This window comes from Penaeus monodon, chromosome 40 (genome assembly GCF_015228065.2).
Source record: "Penaeus monodon isolate SGIC_2016 chromosome 40, NSTDA_Pmon_1, whole genome shotgun sequence".
NCBI classification, from domain to species: domain Eukaryota; kingdom Metazoa; phylum Arthropoda; class Malacostraca; order Decapoda; family Penaeidae; genus Penaeus; species Penaeus monodon.
Genome location: NC_051425.1, coordinates 28,564,907 through 28,572,702, shown reverse-complemented (window position 1 = coordinate 28,572,702; position 7,796 = coordinate 28,564,907). Strand labels below are relative to the sequence as shown.

The 7,796-nt window shown below is 47.9% G+C and overlaps 1 protein-coding gene across 1 annotated transcript in view; it reads left to right on the top strand.

The window, feature by feature from the left end:
• The window catches only part of LOC119598077 (vinculin-like), a gene marked incomplete at its 3' end in the record, with an annotated part of 94,371 nt that overhangs the window by 36,740 nt on the left and 49,835 nt on the right, over positions 1 to 7,796 (top strand).

Genomic DNA, 7,796 nt, shown 5'->3' with positions numbered 1-7,796 from the left:
GCATGTCCTAAGCCACGTTGGCACGAACGACCGCGAGCACAAAAACAAACGAGCAAGACGAGGGGCGTTTCGTCACCGTCACTTTGTAAGAGGCTGAGTGCATCAATATGACTTTAACTGGTTGGATAGTGACAGTAGTTAAACGGCTCGACTCTTTATTGGTGAAAGAACAAGAGAACACTATGCGCATGTCTAGAAGCAGTGCTGAGTGTGGTAGCGAGCCCCGGCCAGAGGAGGGCCGGAGGCGGATGGTGTAGACGATAGGGTGACAACGTGCGAACCAAAGGTCAACCGGGTCAGATATAATCGTCATGTAGGCTCCCGTTGAGGCAATGGTTCGAATTGACATAAAACCCACGTGGCGGACACTTAATATGTCATGCGCATAAGCATGATAGTAGTATTGAGATTTGCGAAGTTCTGGCTTCGCCCGGGCCTTTCACATATGGCCCGGCCTGTGTCAGCTTTTTATGGCTGTTTCATTTGGTTCTCTGACGCTCGGTGCTTACCGTGGTGGTGGGATTGCCAGCAGGCGCTCCTGTAGCCGTGGTGTAAGCATATCGCATAATCTCTTTACCAGCACGTGTGCTCACAATTCTCTAAGTAATGTACGAGTGTGGCGTTCGGCTCGCCGCAATGCATACAACACCTCTCCTCACGGTCAATTGTTTGCATGATCTGCCATGAACAGTAGTAACCTAGGCGCATTGACTTCGGTACCTCTGTTGTTTATTTCAGAAAGTGCCAGTGGTTCATAGCCGGTGGCATCTGATTACCAAATGGCTGAGGGGGAGGATCTCGTTTCCTCTCTGTGAAGCTGCAGGAGGAAGGAGGTTGCTGTCTGCGTACACTTCTTCCTGAGTAATTTTCGGCTTGGTTACATAATCATGGGATTAGGGGGCATACCCTTGCCAACTTCGGCTAGTCTGTCAGCAAGCTCATTCCCTCTGATCCCTATGTGGCTGGGAACCCAGTTTATGATAATTCTTCTACCCTGTGCAAGAATCCTCTGTGCCAGTGTGAGGATAGTAGTCAGAAGGTAGATATTCTCATTGGGTGAGCGCTGCTGAAGACGATGGCTCCTCTGGAGTCTATGTATGACCACGTGTCCTTCCCTCACGGACGCGTGGCTCAGTGCTCCCATGATAGCAACTGCCTCTGCCTGTAGCGAAGAGGCGTTGTCTGTTACCCTCATGGATATTGTGGCATCCCTTGCTGCGAAGCCGGCGCCTGCAGTGTGGGTCAAGGGATCGACCGATCCATCCGTGTAGTATGTTCAACTACCCGGAGGAGTGATGGTTGCAATGACCCTCTGGGTTTCTGCCTTTAAGCTAGGCGTGGGATATTCATTCTTTTTGGTTGCCTGTCTCATGACCCAGAACTCTATCGAGGTTTGTGCCCACGGCGGAGCTTCGACAAAGTCAGGGTGAGGGGAGTCCATGCCCTTGGCAAGAAGGTGTTCTTTGAGCTGATGGCGTATTAACACCCTGGCTGTGTGAGACAGCCAAGAATTGTTTGCAAACAGCTCGTTATCTTGTTCTAGGCATCTGACTATTTAATGTCTTAGGTTTGTATTCCTGGGAGGCTGGATGACCTTTGATAAGAATTGTGCTGCCATTAAATCGATTCGTGAGGCCAAGGGGAGAAGGTTTGTCTCCACTAGGAGGTTGAGGAACTTCGCCTACCTTGGGGCACCCAGAATGACCCTGGCGGCTTCGTTTTGGACTGTCTCCAGTTGGTCTTTATGTTTTATATTCATGGCAATCAGAGCAAGGGAGGCATAGTCTACAATGGGCCTGACAGCATGTACATAGAATGATCTTAGTACTCTGTGTCTGGCCCCTTTGCGTTTCCCACTCATTGCTCTCATGACAGACAGTCTTGATTTGGTCAAGCAGGTACTGGACCTCCTTGTGGAAGGAGAGGCTCCGGTCTATCCTTACCCCAAGGTAGAGGTAGTCCTGAACCCACACCAAGTCCATTCCCTGGATTTTCAGATTTGTGCCTTGAACTCTCTGTCTCAGAGCCATGGCTTTGGATTTGGCTGCAGAGATCTTTAGTCCTGTCCTACAGCACTCCTCAGACACGAGATCCAGACAACGCTGGGCTTTGTTATAGGCAGTGTGGTCCAATGGAGATGATAGCGAGATCGTCTGCATAGGAGATGATCTTGCACCCCACTGGGAGGTTTATGTTGAGGATACAGGACATTAATGTATTAAAAAGGGCTGGACTGAGAAGCCCACCCTGTGGCATTCCATTCTCTAGTGGCATGTGCTGTGATAGGTGACCTTGGAATTTGACTCTAGCTGTTCTATTCCTAAAGAGTCACCTACCCAAGCCAAGAGCTTACCTCTGATTCCTTTTTGGATCAAGCTCTCCTGAATGACAAGAGGACTTGCCAATTCAAAAGCCTTCTCCAGGTCAAGGAATACTACCACAGATGTGCCCGTGCTTATTGTGCTCAGGAGCATGGCTATGCTGTGCGCTGTGCTCATGCCCCTGGTGAACCCGTGTGCTCATGCCCCTGGTGAACCCGTGGAGGTGTTCATGTGGGGTTCCCATTTTCCATCGGAGCCAGACAGCTGAGGAGAGAGATGGGGTGGTACTTCCCTGGTTCCTTTGGTTTAGGGATGGGAACTATGGTAGCCCTTTTCCAACTCTGGGGTAGAGTGGATGTTTCCCAGGACTTGTTGATGAGTTGCAAGAATGCAAGCTCACCTGCCAGTCCTAGGTGGGAAATGATGGGGTACGAGATCCCATCAGAGCCCAGGGCTGTGTTACAACTGGCTTTATAGGCATTTCTTAGTTCCCTCAGAGAAAAGATAATGTCTGAGTTATCGGGTTCGGCTGCCCTTTCTCTGATATGAGCAAGTATGTCTGGTTGTAGGCGTTCTTGTCTTGCCCTCAGTTCGGCTGGCTGGCTGTTGCTACTTGTTCTCGCAGGAACTCGTGCGCCAGTCTGTTGGCCTCTGACTGGGGGTTATGGTGCGTGCATCTCGGGGCTGAGCGGCTGGTGGCTCGCTTGACCCGTTGCCATATCTCTGAGAGGGTGGTATGGTGGTCGAAGGACTCACCATTCCAGCCACTTTTTCTGCCTGACTCTGCTGGCAGTTTCCTTGGTGTCCCTGACAGCCTCCCTTAGGAGGGCTAGGTTTTCGGGGGTTCTTTGCCTTCGGAAATGTTTTTGGCACATATTTACCCTGTGGTTGACCTCCCTAATCTCGTCGTTGAAGTACTTGGCGTCTTTGTGACTCCTGGACCCAGGCCGAGTTTTGGGTATGGTCACTGAAGCTGCCTCATTAATGGCATTTATAAGTCTGGCTTCTAGCACTTCCACATTTTCGCTCGGTGTGGGTTCATTGCTGTGAGGGTAGTTATAGTGCCGTAATGGTCACTAGTGACGGTCTCATCGACACGCCAGCCAATCCTCTCCACCAGAGTCACAGTGGCCAGGGTGAGGTCTAGAACCCCTCCTCTGACATGCGTTGGCTCTTGGGTATTGAGGAGATTATCTCAGGGAATGTCTCAAGCACGGTCGCTATGTGATAGCCAGCCGCATCCGGGTCCCAGCAGGGAGCCAGGATGGGGTGGTGTGCGCTGAAGTCTCCCCTTATGATCACTCGATCATGTGCTGCAAAGGCACAGGCATGGCTGATGTCTAAGGCCGGCTGTACACATTGTACAATTTCAGGGCCCCCCCAGCCAGGTGAAGCGAACAGGTTCCACTGTTGATGTCTCCTGGAGCATAACAATGTCAGTGCTCCTTGATCGCACTATTGCGTGGAGGATGGCACTCCTTATGGAGAAGCCATAGATGTTCCACTGCAGAATGCTTAGATTACGTGCCATGATGTTACTTGGTGATAGTCACATCAGAGACATCATCGTATTCGGATTGACTGGTTTCGGAGTCTGACAACTCCATTGCGAAGTCCTCGCTGCTTGAGGGATCTTCTTCGGCTGTCAGGCTATCCTGGGGTCCACCGGGGAGCCTTTGGTAGCTCTGACTTTGTGTATCTGGGTTTTTCTCTGTTCAGGCTGTTTCTGTGCATTTTTCTTTGCTGGCCCAGCTGTTTCAGCTGGTGCTCCCGATTCGGTCAGGGGGGTCGTCTGAGGGGTACTCAGAGACCTTTCTGGCCTGGGTGCTGGCCTGGAGGGGCCAGCACGAGAGTCCATCTATTGGACAGACATATTTTTAGATGGTTTTTCTGTCTTGTCCATCATCTTGGCAGCAGGCGTGACAGTGTCATCCTGTGCTCGGGGTTTTCTTTTGCCACCTGGAGGCACGTATGGCTTCAGGGTGGCTGCCGTGGTCTGGGCCTTGCACGGATCGTCAACGTTAGCATCTGTCTGTGGGTTGGGGTTTTGTTTTATTTTCCATGTATTTGGACAGTGCATCATCCACTCACACCCCCACCCACCACGGAGTCCAACAAAGGGAAGCTGAGTGTTAGAGCCAGTGTCTAACAGCAACAGGGGTGATGAGTGGATATACGCAGCCAATTAGCCGTTGCAGCGACACTCACGGACCAGTGTGCGTACCAACGGCAGCATGACTGCTTGACCCTAGCCTCCCGAGGGAGACCAGCCGATTGACCTGACCGGGCCTGGATCAGGCCGCCTGTCTTGCTGGAATAGAGGAACAAAGAGGCGTGTTGCTAGCCGCAGGGTGTACCCCTTCACGCCATCGCTTAACCTCCAGGACTCCTGTCTCCGCAGCACACAAGGCTGCCACGCACGGCAAACACGTGGGTAGGTGTGAACCCCTGGGGAGAGACCAGAGGGGATGCCCTTCCACCTACAGGACATCATTGTTTGGAACCCTTTTGCTCATCCCTCTGAAGCAGCCATCCAAAGGTTAATTCACCTCAGTGAGGGAAAGGAGCTCTTGCACTTTTTCCAGGCGATTCCTTTATCCCTCTGAGACAATCACCCAAAGGTTGTTTCAACTCAATGAGGGAGTGGAGGTCCTATACCTTTTCAAAGTGAATCCCTTTTTCTCTGAGACAGCAACCCAAAGGCTGTTTCACCTCCTGCACCTGTTCCAGTAAGTTCCTTCATCTCTCTGAAACAGCCACTCAAAGGCTATTTCACCACAATGAGGGAGAGAAGCTAACTTTTTCAGGCGCTTCCTATGGTGGGACGGGAAGTTAGTGTTCTGTCTAGCAGCAGCTATTTAGACAGAACCAGGCTGAGGGCCTGACAAAGTGAGGGGCTCCTACCTGCCTATCGTTCCTATGCGAAACAGCGAGAGTGGCAGTCATCAGATGGTCTGTCAGACCAGTCCCTAGCAAATAGAATGACAATTCTATGCACACCGTAAGGCAGGCCCTCTAAGGCCCCCCAGACACACCCTCCCCTGCGGGAGGTAAAGGTCTGCCCACGTCCGAGCACGCGCCCGAAGATGGGGTCCAGTTCACCAGAAGGTGCGCACAGAGTTATCCTAATGCCGAAAATTCGTATAGGAAAGAATAGGCTAGAGGGCTACATGCAAGCAAGTAGCATCGCGGCAGCAAACAAGGGTGGATGTGGCACCGTCCGATAACGCGGAAAAGCCGAGGCCGAAATTGTATTGGACCGGGTTGCGGTACATCTCTTTAATCCGCCCATGCAAAACCCTCACGACCGAGAGGTCATGGTAGCTCTCTTGGCATTATCTGGCTTGGCGCCACCCGCTGCGCCCCGTCGAGCGCCTTTGCCGGTACGGTCCTCTCCTTCGCTCTGAATCGTCCAAGTAAGGGAGAGAAGAGAGGAGTGTACTTCCAGGTCTGCTGCTCAATGTCCTCTGATAAACATGATTTATGTAAGCCAACAGATCAAGATCATGTCTGCAGACATGATCTTGACCTATTGGTTATCACATTTCATGCTCATGTGCATGCCATACACTTCCAAAAAAGGAAAAGTTGAAAATATATCAAATGCAAAAGCATATGAAACCAACAGAACGCATCAGTTTATTCTAGTTTCACAGTAACAATTAGAGAGCGAAGACTTAAACCCCAGAATTATTCATAAATTCAGAGGGTTTCTTAACAATGTAAAGTATTTCTGAACAAAAGTTAGTACAAAAAACGACCAGCTTCTTTGACGCCGTCACACAGTCGGCAAGACCAGAGGTCAAATTATGCTATACAATCAAAATTTAACAAAGCGCACTCCCTCCTTTGTCACTTTGAAGAAATTGAAATGATTAGAGAGAGAAATATCGACATCCTTTGCATTAGTGAAATGGGCTTCATCAAGAAGTGCCAAGTAATTCATTAATATTAAAAATTTGCATGTTTATAGAAGTGCAGGACGAAGTGGAGGAATATGCATATACGTAAGATACACCTTAAATCTGTAGAGCTGTAAATAATACAGCTGTAGAGGACATCTGGGTAACTGTACAAAGCAGTTTGTCTCTTCAATTTGTAAAAATATTAGTTCGTGATAAAATGCCATCTAAGAAACCTTGTCGGCATCCCACAAGACTCCATATTAGGCCTGATCTTACTCATCGTATTCATTAACGACCTGTCAACCATTGCAGACAACTGTCTCCTTGTTCAATATGCCGATGACTCAATTTCTTCACGCTGCCCAATCAACTACAAGAAATATTCAACTGATTCTGACAGAAGCAAAATTAGGAGTACATGTACACAGATACATGACTTTCGAGACACACATGAACATTTACAAAAAATAAATAAATAAATAAAATAATGGTCATTTGATATACCTAAATCACTCAGACGAGAATTGTTGTTGTATAAACCCCTTGCACTCAGCATTATGAACAACTGCTCCAACATATGGGGCTCAGCAAACAAAAATCAAATACAAAAAGCACAAAAACTAACATTGCCGCAAGAGTAATAATAGGCAATATAAATAAACATGGCCACATAACCCACCATCCCTCCCAATCCCTTGTTTATTCTTAACGTGGGAGCTTAGGAGGCGGAGACTGAGGCCCAATGTCGGGGATCACCCTTGCCTTGGACCTCAGACTTCGCATCAACTAATTTTGCAAGGTCTTCCTTCCTCTCCTTCCCTTTACCTTCTTCTGTCCACTTATCCAAATCGTTAACTCATATTCATCCTTTTCGCCACAATACTTTACCATATTGCTGTGTAACCTTTGATGTCTGGTACAATGGCAGTTGTGACCACTGGTCATGCTAGAAATCCACAAACATTGCCTTACTGAACCATTCTGGAAATCCACAAACATTGCCTTACTGAACCATTCTGGAAATCCACAAACATTGCCTTACTAAACCAAAATAAGCGATAGGGTGGAGCTTGGGGCAAAACCCCCAAGCCCCACCCTATCGCTATATTTTGTTTACACCGCCTTAAATGTTTTTTCATTAAGTAAATAAATAAATAACCCCCATTTAAATGGTTAAAAGTTAAAAAAAAAAGCCATATGACACATGTATACTCATTTATAAAACCATACAGGGTAAAGCCTCTACAAACAATTGGTAACAATAACATTTAAACCAGACAAATTAACGACCTGCACCTCAATAGATCATAGACGGAAACAGAGTCTAGACAAATGCAAATCTGGTCATGAGATCTGAAACAACCTATACATCATATTAAAAACGTCTCCAAGTGATTATTTTCAAACGAAATTAAGGAACATATTCTAAATTGTCAATGGCATCAGGCATTTAAATGCCAAGCCAAACATAAGCCTTATTTCTATGAAGTATCATCTTATTTTATTACAATCAGTGCATTTGATGTGTTCTGCTTATTACATCGCAAATTACAAAGAAAGAACATTTAAA